We start from the raw sequence: 14,454 nt of genomic DNA on the forward strand, positions 1-14,454 counted from the left end.
TTCAGGTCTGGGTTCCACTTAGCCATGTAATCCCAGGCAATTTGATTATTCTGTGTCTCAGTTTACTCAACTGACTCAACTGGAAAAGAAAAGTAGTAAAACTGACTTCCAAGTGTTGTTATGGTAATTACATGATAATGAGAAAATAACCTGAGTTCTAGTTCCAATCACTATTGAGTTGAAGAATAGGAAAGAAAATACTATTGTTTAAAAACCTTCCAAGCCCTGCCCCATCCTCTAGGAAAGGTTCAAGCTTCCTTCCCTCTGGGATCTGGCCCCAGTTCATCCTCACAGCTTTCCTCCCTCCCTCCGCCTGTCTCCTTGCCCCAACATACCCTTGGCAGCTTCTTTAAGAACCAACATCCTGAACACTGAGGCTCAGCACTTCATTCTTTGGCACCTTCTTAAGCTGTTAAGTCATCCCAGGGAGTTGACCCTTCAGAGGCCCTCCCACAGCACAGCCCTCCAAGCTCCCTTGGTCCTTTCCCGGGCTTATGCAGTGGGGCTGCACTCGCTCATTATAGACACCACTTGACAAGGAGCATGTTGCGTTTCTTTTAAAACAAAAAACAAAACTTTGCTGTCTGGCTGCCTGGTTTCTGTTATATAGACCCAGATTAAATTTCTTTTGGACTAGTTTGTAAAGCCCCTAGACACTGGAATGAAAAGTAATTTACATTTTCTCTTGGCAGGGAATTACCCAAGTGAGAACTGCCTTGAAAAATAAATGTTTAACTGAAACTCGTGCATGGGGTGGGTGTGTGTGTGTGTGTGTGTGTGTGTGTGTGTGTGTGTGTGTGTGAGAACATGCATATACACATGTCTTGGTCTGATCAGGTTGATAAGCTTCTCGTGGGTTGAGAAGCTTTAGAAGTAGAAACTCAAGAGGAAATTTTACAAATATGCCAACCCTAACTGTAACAGAGTTGTTATGATTAAGTTTTAAACTTAATCTTTGATTCTGAACTCCTAGTAAGCAAGGTGAAAAGAAAAACAAAATCAGGCATACAGCTCTCATTATCAGAAAGGAGGATCCTCCTGACCCTTCTGGGGACTTTGAGAACATTAAATTAATAACTACAATTTCCTGAACACTCACTATGTACCAGAAGTGTGTTTAGTGCTTACAAAAAAACACTCAAAGGAGGTTTTTGTTTTATGGTTGAAAAAATTAGATTCACAAAAGTGAAGACTTTGGTAAGTCTTCTTGCTAGTAGGAGTTAGAACCTGAATTACTGTCTATATATGCCTGCCTTTAGCTCCTAACCAATAGCCCTCCCAGCCCATGATAGACAAGTCTTCAGTCATGTTTTGATAGCAAATACACTATTTTTTATGGCTCTTTGACATTTAAGTAGAATTTTTTTTAATGGTACCAGGGATGGAACTCAGGGGCACTCAGACCACAGAGCCACATCCCCAGCACTGTTTTATTTAGAGACAGAGTCTCACTGATTTGCTTAGCACCTCACTTTTGCAGAGGCTGGATTTTGAACTCATGATCCTCCTGCCTCAGCTTCTAAGCCACTGTGATTACAGGCATACACCACTGTGCCTAGCTTCAAGTAGAAATTTTTAAATGTGGGGGTTTGTTTGGTGTCATGTTTAAACTGACTAAGCCTTGGGGCTTTGGCCCCATCCATTCCCCCATCACAAAATGAAAAGTGAAACTAAACATATGTTGAGTTCACCATGCAAGTTGCCCAACAATCATTTTTCTATTCAAACCTCACCAAAAAAAGGTGTGACACTTAGTCTTTATAAAGGGCATTGGTTACCAGTAGCAAGTTACACATGAAGGAGTTTAAAAAAAGGGGGACTTACTTCATAAAGAAGGTGGTGCACCTGAGGGACTCAAGGGCAAGTAGTCTGTGCTGAATGATCTGGAGCAGCTTAGTATGTCTGGGACAACTAACCACCAGATATCTCTGAGTGACAGCTATGTCTGTATTGGTGGCTTCTAGGATGGGCTAAACCTGAAGGTAACTAATATGTTCAGCAGCTGCTGGTCAGTGAACCAGACTTCATAGCAGAGTTTTACCATGCAGTAGTGGCTATAGCTGGTGAAGACTGATAGGCAATCAGATCAGAGATAACCGCTGCTGATAGAACTGAAGCCATGACTTTCTACTAGGAGATCTCAATTCAAATGTGTCACTTAGAGGTCTGGGGTCCCATCCCAGTGAGCCTACTGAACTTGTTGACCAGCAGCAGATATAGCCATTTCAGTGTTGTAGCAGTCAATAGGACTTTGAGGACAAATGTTAGCCAACTGAGTAAATCCAGATCTTGTCGGTGATCATAGCCCACACATGACATAGCATAGAACCCTAGAAACAGGAGAGAAGGACAAAGAAAGGCATTTTATAGTTATGCTGGATTCAGATGGCTGGTTTTACCACCCTTACCAAACTCTAGCATAATTATGTGACATTTCAACTGCTGAGTTTACCAGTGGTAATTTAGTAGAATTAATAGAAAGTGAGGACAGGGAGATAAATAATTGGTCCCTTCTGCACATTGTTTGTTTGAACCCAAATAACAATGAAAAATAAACAAAGAAACAAAGTAGCAATGACCTTTTTCTAAAGCATATGTGATATCTTTGAAATTCATGGTAGATATTCCTTATTCTGCTCCTATTGCTCTATAACAGTATGAAAATAAGTGACACTTTTTACAGGTTAAGTAGTCTTTGTTTTTGTTATTGTTGTTTGTTTTGAACCAAATAGTGTTTTTTCATTAAAAAAAAAACCGACTACACTAAAATAATATTTTTCTGCTCTCAAAAAGCCAAACATCCAGACACTCTACCTCATAGATGGGTGAAGCCAAAGGAAAACAAGTACATTTATACATTGCAGGTGACAATATAAAGTGCTACAATCCCCTGGAAGGCAATGTGCCAAAATTATTGTATAAAATCCAAACTCATTGCCCTTTTGTGCCAACAATTTGGCTTGTATGAATTATTTTTCAAACAATCTTACATTCATAAGAAGTAACATATTGCCAGGTGTGATGGGGCACACCTCTAATCCCAGCATGAGTTTAAAGCTAGCCTCAGCAGGTTAGCAAGGTCCTAAACAACTCAGGGAGACCCTGTCTCTAAATAAGCTATAAAAAAGGGCTGGAGATGTGGCTCAGTGTTTTAGAGGCACTGGGTTCAATCCCTAGCAGCAAAACAAAAAACAAAAAGAAGTAACATATTATATGATTGTCATCATTGCCACATTGTTTATAATAGCAAAAGGTTAAAAATCAACTTAAGTATAGGTCTGGATCAGCCACAGAATGGAACACTGGGCATTAGTGATAGTAAATGAGAAAGCTCTTTAAGGTCTTACATAGAAAATTGCCAAGATACCTCCATGAGTGGAAAAGTGTATAGAGTGTGCCATCACATTGCATATAATAATATTAGCTGTAATTATAATATAGCAACAGTAACAGTATAGCAACAATATTAGTATTTATATTTATTATATTCTAGTATATAATAACTCAATAAAATGATATAATAAATAATCGTTTCTTTCTGTATACATACCATATGTATTGGTGTATACATACCATATGTATTGGTGTATACATACGAATAAAATCTTATATAGGCATTACAAAAATCTCAAGAAATAGGGCTGGGGATATAGTTCAGTTGGTAGAGTGCTTGTCTCACATACACAAGGCCCTGTGTTCAATCCCCAGCAACACACACACACATACATACATACACACAAACACACAAGTCTCTGGAAATAAAAAAATATATATACTAATGTTAGGAGATTCCTGTTTTTTGTTTGTTTGCTGTTTTTTTTTTTTAATATGGTATAGGAAACCAGGCAAATGATGGGTTAAAAGGTGAGGATAAAGCTTTTAACAGAATTTTTTTGAGAATTTTGAGCCATATGAATGTGTAACCTACTAAAAAATGATGTAATATAATTTTTTAAATGACAACATTGTAATGAATGTTAGGAAGGAGAAGTCCGGGGTTCTACAGGAGCTGAAAATAGGGAAAGAGTCTGTAGAGCCTGGGGGATATCCCTGCACAAGTAACTTTTAAATTGAGATGAAGACCCTCTAGCAGGGAAAGAGCTTCCTATTCAAAGAGAAGAAACATACCCAAGATGGCTGGAATGCAGTAGCTAAAAGCAAACGAAGTGCCAAATCGCACAGGTTATGGTAAAAATGTCTGGACTTTGTCCCAAGGGCAGTGGGAAGCCATTGAAGGGGTTAACACAGGAAAAGTGATGGGATCAAGGTTATGTTTGGAATAGATTGCTCTGGAGCCTATGAGAAGAAACGACTGGAGGAAGCAAGAGTGGATGTTGACAACTCATATATCTAACAAACCACATTGGAAAACTGTTTGGCAGTTTCTTATAAAGTTAAACATACACCTACCCTATGACCCAGCCATTTCATTCTTGGATATTTATTCAAGTTAAATGAAAACACATGTTCACAAAAATATTTGTACAAGAAATTTATAGCACCCATATTCATAGGAGAAAAATCTATGTTGAAAAAAAAAATCACCAAATTTCTATCAACAAATGAATTGATAATCCAATAATGGTGCATTACACCATGGATACTACTCAGCAATAAAAAGGAAAAAACTCCTGATGCACACAACATGAACGATTCTCAAAACCATGAAAACATACAACAGGTGCAGATATGTATATACTGTATGATTCCAGTAATATGAACAGAATCCACATGCAGAAAAAATAATCTATTGTAATAGAAATCAGAAAGTAGTTGTCTAAGGGAAACAGACATTGACTGCAAAGGAAACTGAAGAAATGTTCTGGAATGATGGAAATGTTTTGTCTTGTATGTGGCAGTTACATGGTGTATACAATTTTGAAAAATCAAAATGAGCCAGGCACAGAGGGATACGCTCAAAACCCCAACTACTCTGGAGGCTGAGGAAAAAGGATTGCAAGTTCAGGGCCAGTATGGGCAATTTAACAAGACTGTCTCAAAATAAAAAAATAAAAAGGAGTGGGATATAACTTGGTGGTTCAATAACTTGGTGGTTCAACCCTTGGGTTCAATCCCTAGTACCAATTCCCCCATCCCTGCCTACAAAACTCACCAAAGTAAACAATTGGACTTGTGCTTTTTGTTATCTATTAAGTATACCTCTTTTTTTTTTTTTAAAGAGCAGATGTTGAGAAAGATAAGAAATGATTTCAAGAATGCAGGGAAGGTGCTAGCCCAGTTGCCTATTTTGGAATAAAATACAATAATAGTATAAAGGGGCAAACTATAAAGTTTTACGTAAACCGTGAGGCTCTATGCAAACTAAACTGTGAAGATCTGTGCAAAAATGAGACTTAACCCACATCAAAATTTGGAGGTGACTTGGACCTCCAAAATTGCCCATGGGTAGTCCTACTTTTTTTGCAGTGAAGGACTTGGAGGTGATTAATCATGATCTTCTTGTTGGTTTGTCACAGTTTGGCAGGAAATGGATCCAATGACTGCTGAGATTCATCAGAATACTTGACCTTGGGGGCAAGAGGGGGGAGGGGCAGGAGCTGCTTTTGCTGGTGGTAGTTTTCTACTGAAAATTGGGCTTTCCCAAACAAAAAGTGCATTCAGCTGCTGAGCTTAAGACTTGAATTTATTTATTTATTTATTTGAATAATTAGGGCTTGAAGGATATAGCAAAAAGGAAGCAGGCTGTCAGTTCCTGAGGCAGGGACCATAATGATCAGTGACAGGGGCCACCCAAGGTTCAGGACGTTGCTGGGAGCTGAGTGCGTGGGAAACTCACGTGGGTTGTTTCCAAGTATCTGCCTCTGAGTGCAGACAGGTTCGGAGAAACAGTCAAAAGGAATGTGAATCTCTGGTCACTCTCCATTTAGCCAAATTCAAATTTTTCATGCATTTTTTCAATGGCAATAAATGCCTAGTTATTTAATGTTTATTTTGTTCTCTCAAAACACTTTGAATGAGCTGACACAGCTGGGTCTTTCCTACTTGCACCAATAGATGCTAAACTGCACTTCCACTCTGTCCATGAATTGAAGACATCCCTGCAGGAGGCAGGGCCTTGGACTCTATGATCCTTAAAGATGCTCTTCACAGCTGCAGGGAAAGTTTGTCCTACTTTTATTCTGTGTTGTCTGTCATCCGATTTCTCTCTTTTTCTAAGTGTTGGTCTCTGTGTGGCTTCTCTTTGTATAAGGTAGAACCTACCTTCCATATGAAAAGCGGACAGAATCACAGGGTCCGTGACCCTAAGGGACAACTGACTTGGGTTCAGCCCACCTGGTGATCTTCCTCTGAACTGTGACTCTCAAGGGAGCAACACAAGGACTTGGAGATGGTGGATGGTTTCCCATGGAGATAGCTGAAAGTCTTCTTTTCAAAAACAGCAGAGATGTCTTGCGGACCACACTTCTGCCAAAGCACCATTGCTGTAGTTCCTTTGGCCAGGTCTAGCCGACTCACTTCTAATTTCTACCCATTTCTAAGATTAATTTTCTCAATTATACAATGAATTTCCATCTATTGCAGTTCTGTAGAATCTATTTCCATTGCTGATACCCAAGATGGCACACAGTTATAAAATAAAGGTTGTCTTTCCTATCTGAAGCTTTTGAAAAAGAAAAATGCTCTGGAGCAGCACCTCAGACACTTAGCTCCACAATTTTCCTTTGATGGCTATGGAAAGATACCTGAGGGAGGAGTGTAAATGGGTTAGAAGAAGAGAGAAGAGAAAGTCTCACCCACTTCACATCTCTTTATTCTAAGACTACGGCGATAATGATGTTTCCATGGGCAGAGGATAGGCAGAGGTACTCACAGATGTCAGAAGCCAAGCTGAGCACTTGCCCAACCACTCTGTAATGGCAACATGGATGGGGAGGAAGGCACTTCCATAGGGAGCCCAGAGAATGAGGTTTAGGGAGGCTGAGGAACTTGCCCTAGGTCACACAGCACATAACTAGAGGAACTGGAATCTAAAACATCTCATTCTTAACTAGCTCTGCCCTTTTCACTGCAGTAAAGTAGTTGGGCAATGGGGGTGAGCCACATGCCCTTTTGCTTTTTTACATTTTTATTTCAGTGTTGTATCCATGATTTGGAATGAGTCCATCCGAACCTAACGATGTAATAAGATCACTGGATTATTCATGTATTTGTTTATTTTAAAAACACAAGGTAGAAAACTTCCCTGAGCCTGTGAGGAGGAGAGCTGTAGGCGTGTCAAAGCCTGTTTTGATTTAAGTGGAATAGACCCAGCCTGAGTGTAAATTTGAGACTGTGTTTGCTTATGTCACACTCCATTTTTCAAATCACTTTCATATGTCCTGTTCCATTTATTTCCCCCATTTCTGGATGGGAAAACTGAGGCCTGGGAACTGAAGGGACATATTCATGTCCACATGGCAAATTAGCATGAGAGCCAAACTCAAACCCTTATTGTTTCACTGTATCTTACAGCTTCTTTCAGAGTAGAACTATTAATGTCGAGTTGAGTTTAACAAAGGTGAGTTGTATTAATTCATTCTGATGATTAGATTTAGCTCCTGGGATCATTCAGGTCAATATTTGTCCTGTTTCTCTTTCCAAATATATTCAGTCTCTCCCTCTCTTTTTTTCTGCATCCCATCTCTCCTCCCCCTTCATTCCTCCTTCCTCCCTTTCTCTGCTAATCTCCTTTCCTTCTCTTCTTTCCTCCCTTTTTCTCCTCCCCTCACTCCCAAAACATTTGTTTGTCTTACACAGGGATAGTATCATGTGACAGAGTGGCTGAAAAGTATATTTTAAACTCCTGGAAACGGGAGTATTTTCTTATGGATTTTTAATTGTTCGGATTGTTTTGCCAGGCTAATGAAAAAGACTCCGAGGTCCCCTTATCTCAGGCCAACTAGAGGATGCCTTCAAGTTTTTTTTTGTTTTGTTTTGTTTTTTGTTGTTTTTTCCAAGCTGGTTCCTTACAAATGCATGCAGAAGGTCACTCCCAGGTCCCCAAGATAGTGCAGGGTAATCAATCACATTCAGGACATCAGCTTTGCAGCAGATAATCTCATGAATGAGAGGGTTTGAAGAAGGAAGAAGAAGAGCCTAAATTGTCCCAGGATTGCATGCTCAGCAAAGGTGATCTGATGAATTGCTTTTTCCAGAAGTTTACTGAGACAGCCACAAATATTTTCAAACTTCAGTGACTATTTTTCCCTTCTGATTTTTCACTTGAAACAAATATGCACAAATGTGAAAGGCTCACATATTTCCCTTGTAATCTGATAATTGTAATTCAGCAAGCCATAAAGAATGTGTTAATAGCTCCAAGGGATGGTCCACCTGGGGCCCCCAGCTATAACCAATCATTTTTCAAAAGAGAAACGAAAAATCAGAATGGACTCCTATCCTGACTTTACCAAAGACAAGCTTTGTAAGCTCCATAAAGTCACCTAAAAATCTCTACACTTCAGCTTCCTCCACTATAAAATAATGAACTAATTTATTCTTTCAACAAATGCTTATTATGAATCTACTTTGTGACAGGCCTTATGCTAGGAACTGGGAAAAAAAAAATATATATATATATATATATTTTTTTTTTTTTACTAGAAGTACTGGGGGAAAAAAAACTTCTTCCAGTTTCTAGCCAAAGTCCTATCATGAAATAAATGCTATGTTCATGTACAGATAAACCACAGTGAATCTGCTGTTATATGTAATTTTAATGGACTAATTAAAATAATAGTAGTAGAAGGGAGACCAGGAGAGTAGAGCAAGTGGATCAGAGGGAGGGAGGAGGCAAGAGAGAGGGAAGGAACTGGGGAAGGAGATTGATCAAGGTATGTTATGTGTATGTACAAATACAGTATAATGAATCCTACTATTATGTATAATCATAATGCACTAGTAAAAATTTTTTAGACACAGTACTTGTCTCAACTATATATATATATAGTTGTAGTTGGACACAATAATTTTATTTTATTTACTTATTCCCACTTGATGCTGAGCATCTAACCCAGTGTCTTGCACATGCTAGGTGAGTGCTCCACCCCTGAGCTACAATTCAGCCCCTGGTCTCAGCCCCTGGAAGGACTTTTGGGCTCTATGTTGTTGTGTCCCCAGAGAAGGCCTGGTAGCTTACCTAAGGAATACTCAGTGCTCTGAGGTAAAGGGCTACCTGGGAAAAGTACAGGATCTTGAGCAGTAGGAGTCTGGTCACAGCCTCACCTTGCATTCAGAACCTAAGGAGGGAGACAAGAATGCTGCACACATAGAATGTGTCCCAAAGCCTCTCAGGATGAAAGTCTCTTTTTAAATCTCAGACTGGGACCTGCAAGTTTGCCCTAACAAAGGGCATGGAAGAAAAAAATCTATTAGATTATAAATCTTTTTTCTGCAACATGCAAGAAGGTGTTAACTCCTCTCAACCCAGTAGAAATTGAATAAAGATCACCATTTTGTCCAGTGATTACTAATCAGTGGCATGTATTCTTCAGAGATCCCAGACCCCTTCTGTGAAAGGTGTGGACCATCTTCCCAGGAAAAAAAGACATGGGCGTGGGTAAAATATTTTTTTAAACAATTGTAGAGACCCTGCAATGACTTTGGATCTTTAAAAACCCCATTTTAGATCATGGCTCTCCTAAATATGGACTCCTACAATGTTAGAACCAGACAGAACCTTGAAGATTGTTCCTTGGGGGTGGAAGCTGAGGTCATTCGGGATAATAAATTGTTCTGCAATTGATTGTCAACTCTACCTTTAAACTAGTTGCCCCACTCCTAAAGTGTGCCCTTCAAAACACTGCAGGCATGTTGAATAGTCTAATGCCACAAAGGGTTGGAGCTGGGTATCATTGGATATTTGTAGAACTCATGGACAGCTGCCAGGGTATTGGGCTAAAGAACAGTTCAGAGATCTGTAGGACAGAGATACAAAAGCAACATAATGTCATGTGTAACTACAAACTTTCCAACTGGGTTCAGAGATGACATGAAGGAGGGCACTGTCAGCCCAGTGGGATCATCAAAGGCTCCCAGAAGATAAAATATGCACACAGGGACTGAAAAATGAGCAGAAGGGACATGGAGGGAGTCTTCTGATTGAGGAGACCAGAATGTGCAACTATCTACAGAGAAGGGCAAAAAGGCGTGAAGGGCTGGTGCTAGGGCACAGACAAAGCCTGAGGATAGGGTGGTGCATCTGGGAGGGAGGAAGAGCCTGACCATGGGTCTTGGATACCACACTTCTGACCTTGCTCTTGGGAAGACCCATGTCTGTTCCCGGAGATGGTGTGAGGAAGCCAGGTGTCCATCTCTTCCGGAAGGGTCCTGTGAGTAGGGTTGAGGAGGGGTGGGTGTGGAGGGACAACGGCTTCTCTGATATCCCTATCACCTCTCTCCTTAGAAATCAGCCACCAAAAAACTCTGGAGAACAGTACAGGCCCCCTACAAAGCACTCAGAAATGTCAGGCAGTAAGCCAGCAGTGTGTCTTTAAGGTGCCAAGGAAACACACTCCCAGAACAAGACCACTCCCAGAACAAAGCACACTCTCAGAACAAGACTACACCAGTAACACACAGCCAAATGGGAGGAGGCCTTTTCAAAAATTGCTCCCTTGATATATTGATTTGTGTCCTCTGCCCAGCTTCACATTTTTCACTCCTTCTTAAATGGGGGTAGTTATCCCTAGGAGATGTGTGGACTCAAGAGGAAGAAACAGGGCTGGGGATGTGGCTCAAGCGGTAGTGCACTCGCCTGGCATGCGTGCGGCCCGGGTTCAATCCTCAGCACCACATACAAAGATGTTGTGTCCGCCGAAAACCTAAAAAATAAATAAATATTAAAAAATCTCTCTCTCTCTAAAAAAAAAAAAAAAAAAAAAAGAGGAAGAAACATCAGTCAAGAGAAGAGAGCGTCGTGGCCAGAAACATAAAAGGGAAATGTTTCCCTGCCATAACTTTGCAGGATTCCCAGGCTATAGGGCCACTAAGAAGCGCTTGTAAGGCATATGTTTCTTCCTGAGCAAAGACATAAACAAAAAATCTTGATTTCTGGGATACTGTATTATAATCAATATTCTGCCTTGAAGTGGTTCTGCCTCCACTCACCACTAGGTGTCATGAGAATCCTGTTTGAAAAAAAAACACGCTTCAAAAATGCTGACCTAAAAATCATTTCCCTTTCTTCAAAGTTCTCAGTAAAAAAAAATATATATATATATATTTTTTTTTAATTAGAGAAAACATCGTATTGTGACTGTTCAGAACTTACCTTACAAAATGATTATAATTCCTCCAGAGGACCTGCAAATACAGTGGATCCTACAGGATCATAATAAATAGATTTTTGTTGAAATATCTGTGGTAAATGTGTGTCTTACAGGAAATTCCATTGCGTTTACACTATTTATTTAATAGAAATAATCTCTGCGATTATTTGCATTTATTTCTGAAGGAGGATGTTTTTCCTTCCTCAGAATAAGTTCAGGAAATGAGTGAAGTGTTCAGGAAGTTAGCTAAATGCTGATGTAAATCCAAAAGGAAGGTCTGTTGTTTAAAAAAAAAAAAAAGGAGGAGGGGACAAAAAAAACCTAGGAAGTGGTTTTCTTGCTCACTTATGGAAAATGTTATACAGAATTTCTGATTGAAAGGGAAGAGGACCAGGAAAAACATGTGTGCCTATGATATCTTTTTCAGTGGATCTGTTAGGCAATACCGACTTTTACTGATAACAGTAGCCATCAAAGAAAACTGTGTCAAGAAAGAAAACCTAGATAGGAGACATGCCTGAGATTAAGTTTCTACAAAATTAAGCCTTTATGATAGAATTGTTTCAGCTACTTCACGACATAAGTCATGGTAGAAAATTCTTAGTTCCAACAAGCTGGTGGGTGCCTTAGCACTCCATAAATGACTGAACACTACCCTCTATTACAATGGCTCGGTCCCTTCCATTACCATTCGATGTCCTACTGATCCTGGACTAGCCTGAAGAGTCTTAATGCACACAAACTCAAGAGTCCAGCAGTATTTGGTCAGTGCAACCATGGGCTCAGCCCTGTGTGCTATTTATCTGAAGTTACTCATGTGAGGGTGTGCTGTATCAGATGTACAGAGAAAGCAGAACTCCTTGCCTCTGAAACACTAGAGTACATTTTAGAAATAAAGATTTGGCTCATTGAACAGGGCCACAGAGGACACAGCCTGTTGTGTTTTCTCTGAAAAATTCCCCCTTGTTTCCATATCTCTGCTGCCTCCTTCATTCAGGCCCTAGTGGCTCTCACCCATGCCTCCAGCTTGCCTGCTTTCCAGCCCACAGTCCACCAACAGCCAGAGAAAAACCAAAAAAGCCACGTTGGTACCAAAGTGGACATGAGCCTTCTTATTTTCAACCTCTTGCTGGCTTTCCTGTGCCAAGCACAGGAGAGAATATGGCCTCCAAGGCCTTTTGTAACTTGGCCTCAGCCCACCTTCCCTCCCACTGCAAGAATCTTAGGCTCCCGTTACACTGAAATAACTTGCTGCCCCACACCTCCCTCAGGGCAACTCATGGCCACGTTTATTCACACATTTATCTCTTTCACTTTGGGTAAAGGAGGACTACTGACCATGGACCTCTTTTACAGAACAATCTCTTTGAATTTCTAGAATTATGACTGGGAGTAGCAAAAGAAGAAAGTTCAGAGGAGACAAGGGAGACCTACCTACATAAATGCCCTACAGGGTGCAATTACTATAAAACAACACATATGCCTAGAAGAGATGTTCCACTGAGCTGGGTGTCATGGCACATGCTTGTAATCCCAGCTCCTCAGGAGGCTGAGGCAGCAGGATCATTGGAAACTTAAAGAGACCCTATCTCAAAATAAAAGAAAAATAAAAAAGAGATGGGGGTATAGGTTAGTAGTAGAGTACCACTGGGTTCATTCTCCCTTAACCACTCTCCCTAAAAAAAAAATATATATATATATATATATATATATATATATATATATATATATATATATATATATATATACACACACACACACACACACACACACACACACACAATTGGGCAGTTAACTGAATATAATGATTAAGTATCTCCAAAATAAAACACTTAAAAAATATTAAAAGTATCTCCAGTGGCACATCATGAAAAAGTCCTGGTTTTTATATTTTACATATTGAATTTAGAGGGCAGCTGTGAGGAGTAGATCAAGTCTTAAAAGAGTAATGGTCTCTGTGATCCACATTTTCCTCTTTTTCTTCTTCCCTACTCTCTCCTTCAAACTTGTGAGTCTGACAAGTCCTTTTATGGGTCAAATGACAAGATGACAGCAGTTCAGAAGCTGCTGCATTACACTGGGCACTCAGAAGGTGTTCTACCAGACTGCATGGAACAAGGCTTAGATGAGCAGTTTAGGAGGAAATTACATAGTAAGTGTGAAAAGACTAGAAACACAGATTTAAGAGAGGGGGACAGAGGGAGCACGTGGTTTGCCATCATAAACTTCTGGAGACAAAGGGTGTCTTATTCATCTCAGTGTCATCCACAGTACTTTCCCAGGACAGTGGCTGGCACATGATGGACCTTCATTCTGCCATTCAACAAATATTTACTAAGCAGTAGAGGATTTGTTTTTCCAGGTTTTTAAGCTTGTTAATAACAGCTGAATTCTTTCTCTGTTCCATCATCTGAATTTTGGGACTCTAAGCTGGACTTGTCTTTCATATTTTTTTTTAAACATTTTTCCCTCTTTCCTTCCTTAGCCCACTCTAGTGTCATATATGCAGTAGACTTCAGTGATTATTTGTTGTGGGGAAGGAGAAAATAAAAGAGAGAAGAGAGACAACTTATTGGGTGAGTGATCACTCTCTTATCTATCTTTGAGGCTGGAGAATGTTCTGAGATTAGTGCCCTAGGATCTTTCCAGAAAGCCCTGCCAAACCAATGGCTATCGTCACCTTTGATTTCTTTCCTCTGCTATCCACATTTGTCACCAAAGATCCTCAGTGCCCTACCTAACAAGGTAACACTCTCCCTCCCTGCCTACTTTTCTTCTTTATTCCATTCCTCTCTTTATATTCATCCTGTCTTCTCTTCCTCTCTCCCTTGCTTTCTTCCTCCCTTCCTCAAATCTTCCTTAAACTAGTGCTCTGTGCCAGGCTGTGGAGACACAACAAGAAGCAGCACCAGGTGGCCAGGGAGCTCAGGAAGGGAAACAGACTCCTGCAGAGACCATTGTAAACAGTGCGGCCACACTCCCAGAGCCAGAGGTGCAGAGGCTTAAACCAACCAGTAGTGAGAAGGAAAGAAGGCAGGAAGTGACAATCAGAAGACTCGGGGAAGTTTTCCCAGAAGAGGCCACACAGACTTCAGCCCTGAAGGAAGAAGAAATGTAACCTAGTTGAAGAAAGACAGAAAGAACATTCCAGGCAAAGGGGAAAAGTACATATGCATGGGCAAGA

This window comes from Ictidomys tridecemlineatus, chromosome 4 (genome assembly GCF_052094955.1).
Source record: "Ictidomys tridecemlineatus isolate mIctTri1 chromosome 4, mIctTri1.hap1, whole genome shotgun sequence".
Lineage (NCBI taxonomy): Eukaryota > Metazoa > Chordata > Mammalia > Rodentia > Sciuridae > Ictidomys > Ictidomys tridecemlineatus.